The sequence below is a fragment of the Neoarius graeffei genome, chromosome 11, assembly GCF_027579695.1.
Source record: "Neoarius graeffei isolate fNeoGra1 chromosome 11, fNeoGra1.pri, whole genome shotgun sequence".
In the NCBI taxonomy this organism is placed as follows: Eukaryota; Metazoa; Chordata; class Actinopteri; order Siluriformes; family Ariidae; genus Neoarius; species Neoarius graeffei.
Genome location: NC_083579.1, coordinates 53,122,530 through 53,141,966, shown reverse-complemented (window position 1 = coordinate 53,141,966; position 19,437 = coordinate 53,122,530). Strand labels below are relative to the sequence as shown.

At 41.2% G+C, this 19,437-nt stretch overlaps 1 protein-coding gene across 1 annotated transcript in view; it reads right to left on the bottom strand.

The window, feature by feature from the left end:
* Positions 1-195: 195 nt before the first annotated feature.
* LOC132894406 (ovarian cancer G-protein coupled receptor 1-like) overlaps positions 196-19,437 on the bottom strand; it is a 28,769-nt gene continuing 9,527 nt past the window's right edge. Inside the window, exons 2-3 of the transcript XR_009655644.1 lie at positions 2,249-2,308; positions 196-1,139 (exon numbers count right to left, since the gene is read on the bottom strand). The gene's annotated coding sequence lies outside the window, so the exon portion shown is untranslated. The remainder of the gene's footprint in view (positions 1,140-2,248; positions 2,309-19,437) is intronic.

Here is a 19,437-nt window from a genome sequence, read left to right as displayed (position 1 = left end):
GGACAATGACCCAAAACATAAAGCCAAAGCAACCCAGGAGTTTATTAAAGCAAAGAAGTGGAATATTCTTGAATGGCCAAGTCAGTCACCTGATCTCAACCCAATTGAGCATGCATTTCACTTGTTAAAGACTAAACTTCAGACAGAAAGGCCCACAAACAAACAGCAACTGAAAACCGCTGCAGTAAAGGCCTGGCAGAGCATTAAAAAGGAGGAAACACAGCGTCTGGTGATGTCCATGAGTTCAAGACTTCAGGCAGTCATTGCCAACAAAGGGTTTTCAACCAAGTATTAGAAATGAACATTTTATTTACAATTATTTAATTTGTCCAATTACTTTTGAGTCCCTGAAATGAAGGGATTGTGTTTAAAAAATGCTTTTAGTTCCTCACATTTTTATGCAATCATTTTGTTCAACCCACTGAATTAAAGCTGAAAGTCTGAACTTCAACTGCATCTGAATTGTTTTGTTCAAAATTCATTGTGGTAATGTACAGAACCAAAATTAGAAAAATGTTGTCTCTGTCCAAATATTTATGGACCTAACTGTATACAAGTTTCTACATCTCCTTAGTAGGTAATAAAAGCTTCAGAAGATGGTTCCTTATATCCTTAATAGGAACATCATATATATACAGTGATTAAAGTCTTGCACCACAGTACCCGAGTGAACTTCTGGTCCTTTATGACCCACCACACCTACTTAGATAAAAAGGTGCAGGCTATCTGCTGGTACCTCGTAAAGTGAAGGCTACATCAGGGGGCAGAGCCTTTTCTTACAAAGCCCCACAGTTATGGAACAACCTTCCAAGTAATGTTCAGGACTCAGATACAGTCTCAGTGTTTAAGTCTAAATTGAAAACACATCTGTTTAGTCAAGCCTTTTGTTAATAGTTTTGATTAGGTAAAGGAGTAGATCTGGAGGGTCCTCAGGCATAGAGTGTTTTGGTAAACTGGGATGTATGGATGCTGTCATCCCCCCACTCACTCCTGAGACCGAGATGATGACCTCTTCTGCTCCTCAGACCTGCCTGATCCATCCTGATGCCCTACGTCTGGCTGGAGTCTCATCACATTGCTCCTGTGGAGGATGGCCCCATATAGACAGTCAAAAGTCACTTGGAAGATGCTCTGGACACCTACAGTAAATACATTTATGTCTGAGGACTACAGTTGTCATGAACAGTTTATAACTAACAAAACAGACTTCATGTTAAAACTATAATGATTTTCCTGGTTTCACAGTTATAACTCTGTGACTCTATCGGACACAGTGATAGACGCAAGTTATTTATAATCACGCTATCTGTTATCACCCAAATGAGGATGGGTTTCCTTTTGAGTCGGGTTCCTCTCAAGGTTTTTTCCTCATGTCGTCTGAGGGAGTTTTTCCTTGCCGTCATCACCGCAGGCTTGCTTATTGGGGATAAACTAGGGATGAAATTAGTTCATGTTTAAAGTTTTTAACTTTCTGTAAAACTGCTTTGCGACTGTCTATTGTTAAAAGCACTATCGACTTGACTTGATTAAAGTGATAACAGAGAGAAGCAAAAGTCTCCAACAGTCTGATGATGATCATGTTTGTTGAATAAAGAGGAACGAAGGAAGACAGACAGACACCCCCAGGGGCGCCGCCAGAAATTTTGGGCCCCATGAAAGATTAGAATTTTGGGCCCCCCAACTTTTCCCACCCTTGTCACAATTGCACTATTGTCATTATTTGACTTTTGATAGCCCATGGACCTTGAGTTTGTGACTTTGTTATTACATTTTATGTATTAACCTACCAGGGACTAGATGAAAACTGGTCAGTGACTAATTCTGGTGCATTTACAATCACAAATGAAAATTCAAGATTTTGCCACATGCCTTCTTGTGCTAGGACAATTGGTAGTGAAATGTGTGATGTGATTGCTAATAAATCATAGAAAAAGTTTTCTACCCAGCATCAAAATACCTATGGAAATCCCATGGATTGTTATGTGTTAGGTAGAAAGCTGTGTGTACTGTTCTGCAAAAAGGGAATATGTTCAAAGCAAAGTGTGTCTAGACAGAAATTTGAGCGTAAGCAGAGTTAGACTATTTGAAACCAATGGTTTAGAACGTGTGAACATTCCACACACATAACCATGTCAAACACTTGACTGGTGTCCGTTATTAGCAACACTTTAATCTAGCAAACTGTATATGGCGCTCGCTCATTAAAAACTTCAATCCTAAAGCATTTATGGGTTGTATTGCTGCTTACCTCCTTCTCCAAAGGGGGGTTCAGTGGTTTGGTAGGGCGGAGGTCCCCCTGAGGCTGAATCTGTGCATATTTAGGGCACCCCATTAGTTATGAAACTGGTTATTAGCACTAGTTATTAGCACCAGCATAACGTAATATTTCATATTGTTTATCACACAAGTCAGTTCAATTATTAAAATGGAAAAAATGTCACTGTACAAACTGTAAAAGTGTTCTCTTGATAGGCTAATCCAACCACGTTCATACTGTTCATTTACCATTCGCTAATATTTTGAACACACATGTGAGCGATAGCTACCTTTCTTTGGGAAAAACTGAGTGACCAATTGCCTGCCTCTCCGGTCCCTCTCAGCTTTCAGCTGTCTTTCTTTACGTTTTTGACAGCCACTCTTCATATTTAGCGATCATAGACTGTACGCACTCCACTGCTGGCTGCTGCACCGCGACACAGCAGCAAGTAGCGTTGCACTGATCAGCACACAGATTTAACGCATCGCGCTTCTACCAGTACCATTTCGCAAAAGGGGGAGGGTTAAATGACAATATGTTGAAGAACTCAAGAAATAGACAACCTTGTTCAATTAGCTCATTTTACCAGATGGAATATTGCATTGTTGTTATTTCAAAAGTCTTATTAAAATCATATTATTATCAGCCCCTTAAAGGGCCCCATGGCAGTGCTGGGCCCCTAGAATTGTTTTAACCTTTCCCCCCCTGGCGGCGCCCATGGACACCCCTCCTATAATAATCAGCTCTAGTTTCGGTCTACACAGGCAAAAGAAAAGGCAGTAATTTCGCAGTGTTGAATTACTCCACCGTGATGCTGTCAAACCAGTTAAAGACTTTGATAGCTTACTTTCGCCTATTTAATTAACTTGCTCATAACATGTACCCACACACAAACCCTTACACACTATGCTTATTTCAGTGCATGTCTGTAGTCTTCCAGGCTGTTAGAAAAGGTGAATGCCCACTGGCTACAACAGTAGACCTAAAATATCAGACCTAGCAAAACATTTTTTTTAAACAGTCATGATATTTGTCTGTTTGCAAAATTATCTTATTAGATTTTAGTTAAAACCAACCAAAACTGCCAACCACTGTCTAATTGCGTTCATATTACGCACTTGGTGTAGTTGATTGCATAATTCACCGCGAAAACAAGCAACAGGATGTGTCTCTTTACGACACTGACTCACAAAAAAAAGGGTAAAGGTCTTTAGAGGATAAACCAGCACCGACATACAGGTCATCTTTATTTTTGTGGTTCCCTACTTCAAACCCTGTTCAAAGCAAAGATATAATCACCATAGCCACTAGACCTCAGCCTTGAAGTATCACAATTTTAACCCAAGTTTAAACTTCCTCAGTGGGTTTTTTCCCCCCAGACTGCCTACTTCATTTCAGTGGCTATCACAGTTTACAGTTCCTTCTTGATGCATGCTTACACATCTTAAGAAACACTTGCATTCACTTGTATACAACGGTCCATATATTTTTAACATACAATGTTAACCCAAGTTTAAACTTCCTCAGTGGTTTTTTTCCCCAGTCTGCCTACTTCATTTCAGTGGCTATCACAGTTTACAGTTCCTTCTTGACACATGCTTACACATCTAAAGAAACACTTGCATTCACTTGTACACTTCAAGACCATTACCCTTAGACTTGCAACCCACAACTGCATTCAAAATAAGAATAAAATACCAAACTTAAATGCTAGAGTTGTAGTGGTGCTCACTGTGCAACAAGATATACACTCACCATGCACTTTATTAGGAACAGCTGCTCATTTACGCAGTTATCCAATCAGCCAATCATGTGGAAGCAGTGCACTGTAAACAATTACGCAGATACAGGTGAAGAGCTTCAGTTAATGTTCACATCAAACATCAGGCTAGGGAAACGTGTAATACTCTTGAGCTGTATCTGCATGATTTTATGCATTGTGTGGCTGCTACATGATTGGCTGATTGGATAATCACATAAATGAGCTGGTGTACAGGTGTTCCTATTCAATTGGACAGTGTACATGTTCTGGTAACATATGACCTCCACAGCAATAACAGGAAATCTTCCACCTCACCCACTCAGAAAGTATTATGCACCGTCTAAGAGACCCTTTCATTATACAGTTGTGGCCAGAAGTTGACATACAGTGACATGAATGTCATGGGAATATTTGGCCTTTTAATAATTTCTTTGAACTGTTCTTTTTCTGTGGCAGAATGTACAGCATACAGCTTTAATTAAAAAATAATAATAATAGAATTTGGTGCACAAGTTTTAATTTTCTTTGGGTTTTCTGAAATCAACACAGGGTTAAAATTATACATACAGGGTCAAACGTATACATACAGCACACTTAATATTTGAGTAAAATGTCTCTTTGCAAGATTCACCTTGCCCAAACATTTTTGTTTACCATGAACAAGCTTTTGGCATAATTCTGATTGGATATTTCACAATTCTTCATGGTAGAGTTCAATTCTTTTTTTTCTTGGCATGGACTCGACTTATAAGCACGGTCCATATATTTTCAATAGGGCTGAAGTCAGGACTTGTTTTAAGCTTAATATTAGCCTGCTTTATCTGCCACAACCAGCTCTGATGCATGTTTGGGTTCATTGTCCTGCTGTAACTCCAAAGTCATGTTCAAGTTTCTGATGGTTTATGCTGAAGAATTCTGAGGTAGTCCTCCTTCATTATTCCATCCACTTTGTGCAATGAACCAATTCCACTGGCAGCAAAACAGCCCGAGAGCATGATGATCCTACCACCACCACCAGCTGGTACAGTGTCCCTCTGTACACGGTGGTCATTGTGGCCAAACAACTCAATATTTGTCTCATCTGACCATACAGCTATCCTCAAGAAGGCTTTTTTTTTGTCTGTGTGGTCAGCTTTAAACTTTAGTTAAGCTTGAAGGTGTCAATTTTGGAGCAGGGGCTTATTTCTTGGATAGCAGCCTCTTAGTCCATGGTGATGTAAAACTCACTGAACTGTAGACAGTGATCAATCAGCTTCCAGTTCATGGCAGGGCTGTGCCATGGTGGTTCCCAGGTTGTTCCTGACCATCCAAACCAATTTCCTTTCAGCTAAGGGTAACAGTTTGGGTTTTCTTGAAGCAAAGTGGCTTTGGCAAAGTGACTACACCTCACAATAACTTGGATACAATTGTTTGAACCGATCTTGGAATTTGCAGTTGTTTAGAAATGGCTCCAAGATGCATTCTGGATTTGTGTACATCTGTGATCCTCTTTCTCAGATCTGCACCGAGTTCCTTGGCCTTTCCCATTGTATTGTGTGTTGGTCGATCCAATGAGTGCTGTAAACAAACCCTATTTATGAAGGCACAGAGAAGCTACCAGCTGTAGTCAATCATGATCACTAACAGGAAGTTAAGAGACCTTGGCAAGATAAGAGACATTTTTGGAAGTTTCAGCACCTCTGAATTAATAATCTAAGTGAGCACATGTACATTTTTGAGCCTGTATGTATCATTTTGACCCTGTGTTGATTTCAGGAAACCCAAAGAAAATTAAAACTTGTGCACCAAATTCTAGGTTTTTTTTGTTTGTTTGTTTTAAGATGTATGCTGTATAATCATTCTGCCACAGAAAAAGAACAGTTCAAAGAAATTACCAAAAGCCCAAATATTGCCATGACATTCATATCCAAGATGCCATTCATGTCACTGTATGTAAACTTCTGACTACAACTGTAAAAGAGCAAGAGGTGACTAGAGCCCATATACTGTAACGTGAAAAATGCTATGATGAGAAAAATGACGTACACTTGGTAGAGTCAGTAGTACATGTTCCCATGCTCAAGTTCACACCACGTTACCTCAATTTCCTCTGATGAAAGAGAGGAAATGATGCAATAACTTTTTTTTTGGTCTACTTTGGGAAGCGAATCCATTTGAAACAAATATGATCTTGCAGCAGCAAACCTTAATCTACCCTCAGTATTGAATCTCAGCCATCTTTGCTTTTAACAAGGAGTCTGTGGAGATGTCTAATAAAATGAAATGTTACTTGTGAGATATGCTTCCAGAGGAGATATTATAAACCAAAGTGCTTTTCTATCATCTTGAACAATAATCTCTCGAGACAATTTTCACTGTTAATAAAACAGGACTATCCTTAGTCCAAATGAATTTTGCAACATGAAGAAGTGAAAGTAAAGCCAATGCCTTAACTGCAAGATATTTCAAAATCCAGATCTTGCCTTAAGCTATTGAACATGAGAGAAATGTTTCCCATAAAGGTTTTCCTGGAGGCTATAGCCATATTGCATAGTTCAATCATTTAAAAAATTATACCATTTAAAAATTTGTATAGGATTAGTATAAGTATTTCTTGACATTTCTTTTTCATTTCAAGCAGGACATCTTGTTCTATGAGCAAATTATTTTACTTCTTTCAATAAATAAATGCTTGAAATATTTGCTAATAAAACAAAAAAATACATTAAAACTAGGCTTAATAATCATATTTGCTTGAACATAATTATTTTATTACAGTGAAAAATATTAGATAATTATCTTCATTTTCTATGTTCGCTTATCCACTGAGGGTCCCAGGTTAGCTGGAGCCAATCCCAGCTGACATTTTGGCGAGAGGTGGGTTACACCCTGGACAGGTCACCATGCACATTCGCATTTACACCTATGGGAAATTTAGAGTCACCAGTTGACCTAATCCATATCTCTTTGGACTGTAGGAGGAAACTGGAGTGCCCAGAGGAAACCCATGCAGGCACAAGTAGAACAACCTCCATGCAGAAAGGCTGCAGTTGACCAGCAGGATGAAAATCCACAATCTGCTTGCTGTGAAGCGCCAGTGCTAACCACTCCACCGCTGTGCCACCCTGCCTATATGCGATTCAGTTCAATTACATATTTTCCCACTTATAATGTTTTGCAGGGAAAGCACTGAAATCGACACTGAAATTTTGCAACTATGAACCTGGATGTAGTGCCACTGGTCAAAAAGTTTCCTGGTAAGTACAACATGAATAAAGGTTTTCCTGAGCCATCAGCAGGCAAACTTACATTATGAATTCTTTCAAACTGAGCAAGTAGCGATAAATTTAGGCAACCATGAGTGTTTGAAATGTGTGTTTGTGTGTGCATACACTTTGCACACTAATGGAAAATCAGCTCTTTTAATTCCTGTGTTCAACAGAGAGTCTGGTACAATGGGACATTTTATTCATAATATGGCATCCCTCCAGGGAAACTTGTATATATGAACAATTGTAGTTTGTCGGTAGGCTGGAGCATCAGGTAACTCTATGTAAAACGCCTGATATTTTAGAAACTGCTTTGCTCAATTTCTGAACAACTTCACAAACTATTGATTCATTCATTCCTCCTGAATCACGTTTTATAATAAATTGCACCACATGCCAAAAAAGTATGGGTCACAAATAAAAATGCAAAATAAGCTCCAATACATTCATGCTATGCATGAAAACCACAAACTGGAGAGTAGACAGGACATAACCATGATAGAATCCAACTCCTTAGACAGCAAAACTCTCCCTGGCATAGACTTTCCCTGGGAATCCAAGCTGTTATTAATGTTTTGGTTAAAAACCAAATGCAGCAGCAAACAAAATGGGAGGAGTCAGAAGGTGAAACACCCACGAGTTTTATTACAAATAGCTTTTAGCCTATGACCTATTTCATATAGCCCTCAATAAGAAAAGTATGACACCCCAAATTTACAGTGGTGCTTGAAAGTTTGTGAACCCTTTAGAATTTTCTATATTTCTGCATAAATATGACCTAAAACATCATCAGATTTTCACACAAGTCCTAAAAGTAGATAAAGAGAACCCAGTTAAACAAATGAGACAAAAATATTATACTTGGTCATTTATTTATTGAAGAAAATGATCCAATATTACATATCTGTGAGTGGCAAAAGTATGTGAACCTCTAGGATTAGCAGTTAATTTGAAGGTGAAATTAGAGTCAGGTGTTTTCAATCAGTGAGATGACAATCAGGTGTGAATGGGCACCCTGTTTTATTTAAAGAACAGGGATCTATCAAAGTCTGATCTTCACAACACATGTTTGTGGAAGTGTATCATGGCATGAACAAAGGAGATTTCTGAGCACCTCAGAAAAAGCGTTGTTGATGCTCATCAGGCTGGAAAAGGTTACAAAACCATCTCTAAAGAGTTTGGACTCCACCAATCCACAATCAGACAGACTGTGTACAAATGTAGGAAATTCAAGACCATTGTTACCCTCCCCAGGAGTGGTCGACCAACAAAGATCACTCCAAGAGTAAGGTGTGTAATAGTCGGCAAGGTCACAAAGGACCCCAGGGTAACTTCTAAGCAACTGAAGGCCTCTCTCACATTGGCTAATGTTAATGTTCATGAGTCCACCACCAGGAGAACACTGAACAACAAATGGTGTGCATGGCAGGGTTGCAAGGAGAAAACCACTGCTCTCCAAAAAGAACATTTCTGCTCGTCTGCAGTTTGCTAAAGCTCATGTGGACAAGCCAGAAGGCTATTGGAAAAATGTTTTGTGGATGGGTGAGACCAAAATAACTTTTTGGTTTAAATGAGAAGCATTATGTCTGGAGAAAGGAAAACACTGCATTCCAGCATAAGAACCTTATCCCATCTGTGAAACAGGGTGGTAGTAGTATCATGGTTTGGGCCTGTTTTGCTGCATCTGGGCCAGGACGGCTTGTTATCATTGATGGAACAATGAATTATGAATTATACCAGCGAATTCTAAAGGAAAAAGTCAGGACATCTGTCCATGAACTGAATCTCAAGAGGAGGTGGGTCATGCAGCAAGAGAACGACCCTACGGACACAAGTCGTTCTACCAAAGAATGGTTAAAGAAGAATAAAGTTAATGTTTTGGAATGGCCAAGTCAAAGTCCTGACCTTAATCCAATGGAAATGTTGTGGAAGGACCTGAAGCGAGCAGTTCATGTGAGGAAACCCACCAACATCCCAGAGTTGAAGCTGTTCTGTACGGAGGAATGGGCTAAAATTCCTCCAAGCCGGTGTGCAGGACTGATCAACAGTTACCGGAAACGTTTAGTTGCAGTTATTGCTGCACAAGGGGGTCACACCAGATACTGAAACCAAAGATTCACATACTTTTGCCCCTCACAGATATGTAATATTGGATCATTTTCCTCAATAAATAAATGACCAAGTATAATATTTTTGTCTCATTTGTTTAACTGGGTTCTCTTTATCTACTTTTAGGACTTGTATGAAAATCTGATGATGTTTTAGGTCATATTTATGCAGAAATATAGAAAATTCTAAAGGGTTCACAAACTTTCAAGCACCACTGTATGTTTAAAAATGAAAATCAACATGAAGAGACCAGTCCAAAGATGATTTAGACAAGAAACAAGTCTGTCTTTATCAGGAGATCCGATTTGAAGCTCATCAACTTGATACGTGTGTGTTAAAGTGGAACGTGTGACTAAACACAGAGATATCCTGTCAATCATGTGGTGCTAAAATATTTGGCATACCTTCGGTAATGTGGAAATTCTTCATGTATGATTAACAGGTTTGAACATTATGTTAAGAAAATTAATAATTTCTCTCAACTAAAAAGTTTAGACTGCTTCGACTGCTACTGGACAAGGAAATTTAAAAAAAAAGTTTCATTGTAAAGTTACTATTAGTTCAAAGATTCTGGCAACACAGTTTATATTTTTTAAGCATTAAAAACTCAAGTGTGATACTAAATGTTTGTTATGCAAAAACATTTACCAATGGTAGATTCAAGAAATACTGTACATCCCAAATCTATGATTTAAATATTACAAGCTACAAAAAGTCCTGCTTTCAGCCTGATCAGAACTACATACCGTATGTGGGCATGTCAGATTGCATACTGATTGACAGTGGCATCTCCATAGCAACTTGTCACTCAAAAACGTCGGAATAACAGAGTGGAGAGAATTTTAGAGAAGTTACAAATCACACATGCACTGCATGGTGTGTTAGTGTATTTTGCACATATTACTTATAGCTAAGCTAAAAAATGAGGCAAGATTTTGGTATGTGTACATGTAATACAGGACTGCTAGCATTGTAGCACACATGACTAGAATACAGAGAAGGCCTACTGGGTGGGGGTGGGGGGGGGCACGCATTGTATCTGGTGTAAAATAGTTTAAAATGAGTTATTCTTTTATTTAACTGCCTACTAACCAGCTTATGATGCAATTATGCTGAGCTTTACATGTAAATCAACACCATTAGATACATTTTGTTTTAATATTTTGCTGTATGTAACATCCTAAGATTTTATCATATAAACATTAGAAACTGTTGAATGTTGATTTTTCAGTGTGACAACATCTCAAATGATTTTTTTAAAGTTAAATAATAATACATCTTGCCTAGTTTTCCCAGTGGTGGTTGGTCCATAGTGGAATGTAAGGCAGAGTACAATTATGCGTCACACATTACACAGCAGTTAGTTCCGGTCCACCAATTTGACTATTCATGCAGTGCTCCAAGGCTGTTTATATTTCCTATAACTGCACTGGGACATTTCACTGTGTATATGATCACAGGATTTTTGCTGATTGGACTTGGCATTGCCCTGGTGTATCGAGGAAATCAGATAACGGTGGCAGCTGTTCAAAGCCCCACAAAGCTGCCCGACATGATTGAGGCGGTGGGCAGAGCTGTCAGCGCTCAGACTGTGGCTGTTCAGAACTTGAGTTGCAACATTGATAACATCATGGAGAAGTTGATGGCTTTGCAAAGAGAAATGGATCATTTTGGTGGCCAGAATGGACAAGCAGATTAAGTGGAAAAGGACACGTCTACCCATCTTAAGTCTAAACAAATTCCAATCTTATCTTGGCTCTCCTAGCCAGCACTGCCTTCAAGGCCGTCACTGTAGAAACGCGATTCTCCCCCTGGAGTTCACTGCAGTGAGATTGTGTGCGTGTGTGTGTGTGTTTTTCTTTCCTATACTTTCTTTCTGTCTGTACTATGAAAGCTAAGTCGAACCGGAGTCAAATTCCTCGTGTGTGTAACATACCTGGCAATAAAGTGCTTCTGATATCATTCCACTCCGCTCATCTGTTTGCCACTTAAAGTTCCATCTCTGAGTTCATAAGAAGAAGCCAAGAAGTCTTTATTTACCACACATACACTCGAGCACAGACTTAAGCACACAGTGAAATTTAACCTCTGCATTTAACCCATCTGAAGCAGTGAACACACACACACACACTCGAGCAGTGGGCGGTTAGGTGCCCTTGCTCAAGGGCACTTCAGCCCAACTTCAGGCCACGGCTGCTCCATGTTAACCTAACTGCATGTCTTTGGACTGTGGGGGAAACCCACGCAGACATGGGGAGAACATGTAAACTCCACACTGAAAGGCCCCTGTCAGCTGCTGGGCCCGAACCCAGAACCTTCTTGCTGTGAGGCGACAGTGCTAACCATTACGCCACCATGCCGCCACCATGCCGCCCATTCCAGTCCACCAATTTGACTATTCATGCAGTGCTCCAAGACTGTTTATATTTCCTATAACCGCACTGGGACATTTCACTGTGTACATCACTCCACTCTACTCATCTGTTTGCCACCTAAAGTTCCACTTCCTAGATTATAATGTTACTACAGTAATCAGTATTCTCCCCAGGATTAAAATAAAGTTCTAACTTTTGGGTGGCCGCAAATTTTTGAAAAAAGGGAACCCATTTGGTGGCATCTGGTGACTTTTAGGAGCATTTTATGGTGGTACGGACACTCGCTTTTTACTGTTAACATAGTTGAAAAGGTTGCTACAAGTGGAAGTTTGAAATGAGTGGTTTGCAGCATGGGGTTCACATGAGCAATAAATGAAGTCATCATCTGGCAACAATGTAGTATACAATAATGCTGTTTTATTACCTGAACCACTGCCACAACACCACTAACCAAAAGTTTAAATGAGTTCTGTTGCAGTTTAAAAAAAAAAAAAACAGAAAAAATCCTATACCCCCTGCAGACTGCATTTACTGCACAAATGCCACAATCTTGAGTAGCACCTTTATATTTAGGCCTACTTAATACTTCAAACATCTTTAAGCACCTTAACCTACTGTGTCAACAACGTCTTTAGTTTCACTTCTTTCGTCTTCTCTTTCTGGCTCTTCTGTCCTTCTCTCATTTAGCTGTTGAAAATATGACTCTTTGGGACGCTGAGTGCCATTCGCGCCTCTTTTCGGCATGATTGAAACGTGGAGGTGTATACGCACCACACAAAAACCACTGAAGTGTCATGGTACTATGAGACCATGTGCTGTTATGATTGGGGATTTCCCAGGGGTATTTCTTGGTCTACTTGAGTGACCAGAAATACCATAGCAGGAAATACCATAACAGGAAACCATATGCAAGCTTGCCAGATGAAGATAGAAAAGAAGATTCATCTTCCAATTTTACCAGAATCACCTTTAAAGGGAATTTATAAATCAGTGTGAACGAGCTAGCCAGTTTGTCAATGTGCTATAAAGAGTGTGGCTTCTTTGAGGTCTATTTCCACTAGCACAGCAAAAATATACAGAACCTTTAACTCTATTGTGCCTGAAATGTCATTTACTTGATATTAAATTTCTTTTTTTATAGAACTGTTGTATAAAAGCAATATTGCACTCACAATCATGTGATTATAGTGACCATCTGTATGGCTGTGACTACCTACAAAATTCAGTATAATCACACTTGTGCATATGATACTGCTCCATTCAACAAATGCTAAAGTCCTCATTCATTTTAAATTCTGTTTAAAATACTAATGACCTCTTTTGAGTGACCCCCAATTTAAAAAAGTTCGTTTTTTTTTCTTCCTCCCCCAGATATGAAACTAGATTTTGGTAAGTGTGAAGCAGTGGCCTCATTGCCCCATTTAGCTTTCAGAGAGTTGCTATTACACCTAGTGGTAAAAAAGCATTTTTTATTTTTTTTTTATTTTTGATGATCATGGCTTATAGCTCATGGAAATCAGAAATCCAGTATCTCAAATTAGAATAATAGAATATTTCCTAAGATCAATCAAAAAAGGATTTACAATACAGAAATGTCCAACTACTGAAAAGTATGTTCATTTATACACTCAATACTTGGTTGGGGCTCCTTTACCATGAATTACTGCATCAATGTGGCGTGGCATGGAGGTGATTAGCCTACCGATTAGTACTTCCGAAGTGTTATTGAAGCCCAGGTTGCGTTCACAGTGGCCTTCAGCTCGTCTGTATTTTTGGGTTGAGCGTTGCTCATCATCTTCTTGACAATACCCAGTGGATTCTCTATGGGGTTCAGGTCAGGCGAGTTGGCTGGCCAATCAAGCACAGTAATATCACGGTCAGCAAACCATTTGGTAGTAGTTTTGGCACTGTGGGCAAGTGCCACACCCTGCTGGAAAAGTAAATCAGCATCTCCATAAAGCTTGTAAGCAGATGGAAGCATGAAGTGCTCTAAAATCTTCTGGAAAATGGTTGCATTGACTTTGGACTTGATAAAACACAGTGGACCAACACCAGCAGGTGATTGCGCACCCCAAATCATCACAGACTGCAGAAACTTCACACTGGACTTCAAACACCTTAGATTCTGTGCCTCTACACTCTTCGTCCAGACTCTAGGACCTTGATTTCCAAATGAAATGCAAAATTTACTTCAATCTGAAAAGAGGACTTTGGACCACTGAGCAACAGTCCAGTTTTTTCTCTCCTTAACCCAGGTAAGATGCTTCTGACGTTGTCTCTGGTTCAGGAGAGGCTTGATTTTAGGAATGTGACAGTTGTTGCCCCTTTTTTTGGTATTCAAGATGGCGGCGTGCGTGGTTGCAGTGGCTTATGACTCTCCTTTTCAGTGCTCTTTTTTTTGTTTGTTTTTGTATTTCTTTCTTGCTTGTTTGTGCACCATCGGTTCTGCGAACATCCAGTACACCCGCCAGACACTTTTAGCCATCAGTGACCAACATCAGATATCTGTTTCGAGCGACTTTCTCTTCATGCATAACATCCCAGATGACATAGCGAGACCGCCGGGCTCTCCGTGGATTGTTGTCGGGTCTAAGAGGCGGCACAGATGGAGGAGGGAGAGGAAGCAGAAGCGGGGCCGCAGGTCTGGTGCTATGCTAAGAAAACAACCACAGAAGCCACCTCTACAAAGCCTGTATCTCTCCAATGCTAGATCCCTGGTACATAAAACAGATGATCTGGAATTACAACTCGCTGGAAATCGCTATGTTTGGGACTGCTGTGTTTTAATTATCACAGAAACCTGGCTTCATCCGGAAATACCTGATGCTAGCTTGCAGCTAGCAGGCCGCACTCTGCTCCGTTGGGATAGGAATGAGAACTCCGGTAAGAGTAGAGGAGGGGGGCTCTGTATTTACGTGCATGACAATTGGTGTAACAACGGAACAATTATAGATAAACACTGTTCCCCAGACCTTGAGTACATGTCTGTAAGATGCTGGCCTTTTTTCTACCGAGAGAGCCAACTGTGGTGATTGTCACAGCTGTGTACATTCCACCTGATGCCTGTGTAAACACAGCGCTCTCTCTCCTGCTGAACACCGTTAACAAACAGCAGCGGGCCCACCCTGACGGTGTTCACATAATAGCAGGAGACTTTAGTAAGGCCAACTTGAAGACTGTACTGCCGAAGTTTTACCAACATGTTAAGTGTTCTATTAGAGGGGAGAACACTCTGGATCATGTTTACTCCAACAACAAGCATGCATACAGAGCCATACCCCTCCCCCACCTCTGCCAGTCAGACCATCTTTCCCTCCTGCTCTCCCCAGCCTACACCCCCCTCAGACGCAGAGCCAGGCCCACCACAAGGACTATCACAACCTGGCCTGATAATGCACTCTCCAAACTACAGGACTGCTTTAAACAGACAGATTGGGACTCATTTGAACACCAGGAGCTGGAGACATTCACAGGAACGGTGCTGGACTATATCAAGTTCTGCATTGGGAATGTGATGGTGGATTAAAACGTCCAGGTCTTCCCAAACCAGAAACCCTAGATGACCAGCCAGGTCCGCTCACTCCTCAGGGCTCGCGATGCTGCCTTCAGGTCAGGTGATAGAGCTCTGTACAGAGCTGCTCGAGCTGATCTGAAAAGAGGAATAATTAAAGCCAAGGTGGACCACAGGTTGCGCATAGAATCCCACCTGTCCAGCAACAACACATGGGAGGTGTGGCAGGGCATTCAGGACATCACAAACTTCAGAGACTGTGATGTGCCAACAGGAGACTGGAGTGCGCCGCTAGCAGAGGAGCTAAATCGCTTCTTTGCTCGCTTTGAAACATCTCAGCAGCACTCATCTGCTCCTGCCCTGCCCCCACCACCACACAGTTCCCACACCACTCCTTTCACTGTACAGGAGCACAATGTCAGATGGGTGCTCCTGGCAGTGAACCCCCAAGAAAGCTGCCGGCCCAGATGGTGTACCTGGTAAGGTGCTCAGATCGTGCACTCACCAGCTCGCCCCTACCTTCACCAGGATCTTTAACCTCTCCCTGGCTTAGGCAGTCATCCCGCCCTGCCTAAAATCTGCAACAATAATCCCAGTGCCGAAGAAGTCTCCCGTCACCAGCCTGAATGATTACCATCCTGTGGCCCTCACCCCAGTAATCATGAAGTGCTTTGAGAGACTAGTTCTTCAGCACATCAAGGACCACCTCCCCCCAGACTTCGACCCCTACCAGTTCGCATATCGCACAAACAGATCCACAGAGGACGCCATCGCCGTAGCTCTCCACTCTGCACTAAATCACCTGGAGCAGCAGCAGAGCTACGTCTGCATACTCTTTGTGGATTACAGTTCAGCTTTTAATACAATAATCCCAGACATCCTTATTAGAAAACTGGACACTCTTGGCCTCCCCCCTCTCACATGTGCCTGGTTAAAGGACTTTCTTACTAACCGGCCCCAGACTGTGAGACTTGGCCCCCACTTCTCCTCCACCTGCACGTTGAGCACTGGCTCTCCACAGGGCTGTGTGCTGAGCCCCCTCCTGTACTGCCTCTATACCCACGACTGTAGTTCGACCCACAACAACCACCTCGTCGTCAAGTTTGCTGATGACACCACAGTGGTCGGACTCATCTCAAAGGGAGACGAGGCAGCCTACAGAGAGGAGATCCTGAATTTGGCAGCCTGGTGTTCAGAAAATAACCTCGCTCTGAACACCAAGAAAACCAAAGAGCTCATTGTTGACTTCAGGAAGCACAGCACCAACCTAGCCCCCCTCTACATCAACAACGTGTATGTGGAGAGGGTCCACACCTTCCAGTTTCTCTGCGTCCTCATCTCCGCCAACATCTCCTGGTCAGTAAACATCACAGCAGTTGTTAAGAAGGCTCAGCAGCGGCTACATGTATGTGTGTATATATATATATATATATATATATATATATATATATATATATATATACACACATACATACACAGTGGTGCTTGAAAGTTTGTGAACCCTTTAGAATTGTCTATATTTCTGCATAAATATGACCTAAAACATCATCAGATTTTCACACAAGTCCTAAAAGTAGATAAAGAGAACCCAGTTAAACAAATGAGACAAAAATATTATACTTGGTCATTTATTTATTGAGGAAAATGATCCAATATTACATATCTGTGAGTGGCAAAAGTATGTGAACCTTTGCTTTCAGTATCTGGTGTGACCCCCTTGTGCAGCAATAACTGCAACTCAACGTTTCCGGTAACTGTTGATCAGTCCTGCACACCGGCTTGGAGGAATTTTAGCTCATTCCTCCATATAGAACAGCTTCAACTCTGGGATGTTGGTGGGTTTCCTCACATGAACTGCTCACTTCAGGTCCTTCCACAACATTTTGATTGGATTAAGGTCAGGACTTTGATTTGGCCATTCCAAAACATTAACTTTATTCTTCTTTAACCATTCTTTGGTAGAACGACTTGTGTCCGTAGGGTCGTTGTCTTGCTGCATGACCCACCTCCTCTTGAGATTCACTTCATGGCCAGATGTCCTGACATTTTCCTTTAGAATTCACTGGTATAATTCAGAATTAATTGCTCCATCAATGATAGCAAGCCATCCTGGCCCAGATGCAGCAAAACAGGCCCAAACCATGATACAACCACCACCATGTTTCACAGATGGGATAAGGTTCTTATGCTGGAAGGCCATGTTTTCCTTTCTCCATACATAACGATTCTCGTTTAAACCAAAAAGTTCTATTTTGCTCTCATCCATCGACAAAACATTGTTCCGATGGAGCACTTGCATGTGACGTCACAGCCGATCCAGATTGTGACAGACGCCATCTTGTCGGTCAAACGGCATATTTCTGCCTTCTACTTCTACTTCTGGTTCTACTTCTGCTTTTACTTCTACCTTTTCTTCTGGAAAACCCTACTATATACAACTCTACTACAACGGCTGCGGCTACAAGCTCTCCCTACCTGTGCACGTTTTTTATGTTTTTTGTGTGTATTTTTGCGTGTTGTTCATCTGTACCGGACTTCAATATCCACTACAACCGTATGGACTTACTGGACATGGGTTTCCAGCAGAAAATGACGGTTTGTAGCGATTTCCATCGCATGCACAACATTCCGGACGAGATAGCGAGACCAGCGGGGTCTCCGTGGATTGTTATCGGAAGCAAAGCGAAGGAGGCGGCGTCGGGAGCAGAAGCAAAAGCGAGGCTGCAGAGCCGGCCTGTTGACTAAGCTCAGAAAACAGCCACTCAAATCTCCACTGCTAAGCCTCTATCTCTCCAACGCCAGATCCATGGTAAACAACACGGATGATTTGGAATTACAGCTGGAATTACCTTATTCTATTCTATAATCGGCTGGTCAGTGCTATACTCAATACTTAAGTGACTTACCCATTCAATGAGGATTCTTGTTTACAAGATGCCACATCTGAGTCGCTGACAAATCCTGAATTTCTGTAAAGATAACTGTCCAGAGATTTATAATCATGCAGTGCTTCACCACTGAACAGCGAGGGAAAGTTAATGAGGTAATTATACACGTCCGGGTATTCCGCTGGCAGTTCAAAATCCAGTCGTGAAAACTACGTCCGGTAAGCCATAAGGGTCACTAATCTGTAGATCGTTTATTTTAGACATATGTCTAGTTATCTGTTCATTAGAAAAATGAGCCGTGTAGTCCGTCGGTTGAAATTGATCTGTACACGAGTGCAGCAGTATTCAGCGGTGTTTTTTTACCGACAAGATGGCGGCTGTGTACTTTCCGGTCACGTGACTGCAAGATCTCTATAGCCTTCTGGCTTGTCCACATGATCTTTAGCAAACTGCAGACGAGCAGCAATGGAGCAATGTTCTTTGTGGAGAGCAGTAACTTTCTCCTTGCAACCCTGCCATGCACACCATTGTTGTTCAGTGTTCTCCTGATGGTGGACTCATGAACATTAACATTAGCCAATGTGAGAGAGGCCTTCAGTTGCTTAGAAGTTACCCTGGGGTCCTTTGTGACCTCACCGACTATTACACGCCTTGCTCATGGAGTGATCTTTGTTGGTCGACCACTCCTGGGGAGGGTAAAAATGGTCTTGAATTTCCTCCATTCGTACACAATCTGTCTGACTGTGGATTGGTGGAGTCCAAACATATAGAGATGGATTTGTAACCTTTTCCAGCCTGATGAGCATCAACAACACTGTTTCTGAGGTGCTCAGAAATGTCCTTTGTTCGTGCCATGATACACTTCCACAAACGTGTTGTGAAGCTCAGACTTTGATAGATCCCTGTTCTTTAAATAAAACAGGGTGCCCATTCACACCTGATTGTCATCCCATTGATTGAAAACACCTGACTCTAATTTCACCTTCAAATTAACTGCTAATCCTAGAGGTTCATATACTTTTGACACTCACAGATATGTAATATTGGATCATTTTCCTCACTAAGTAAATGACCAAGTAAAATATTTTTGTCTCATTTGTTTAACTGGGTTCTCTTTATCTACTTTTAGGACATGTGTGAAAATCTGATGTTTTAGGTCATATTTATGCAGAAATATAGAAAATTCTAAAGGGTTCACAAACTTTCAAGCACCACTGTAAGAGCATGATTGTTAAATTTGATGTGATAATCAACACTAGCAGTGACTGGTACAGAAACATCTCCCAG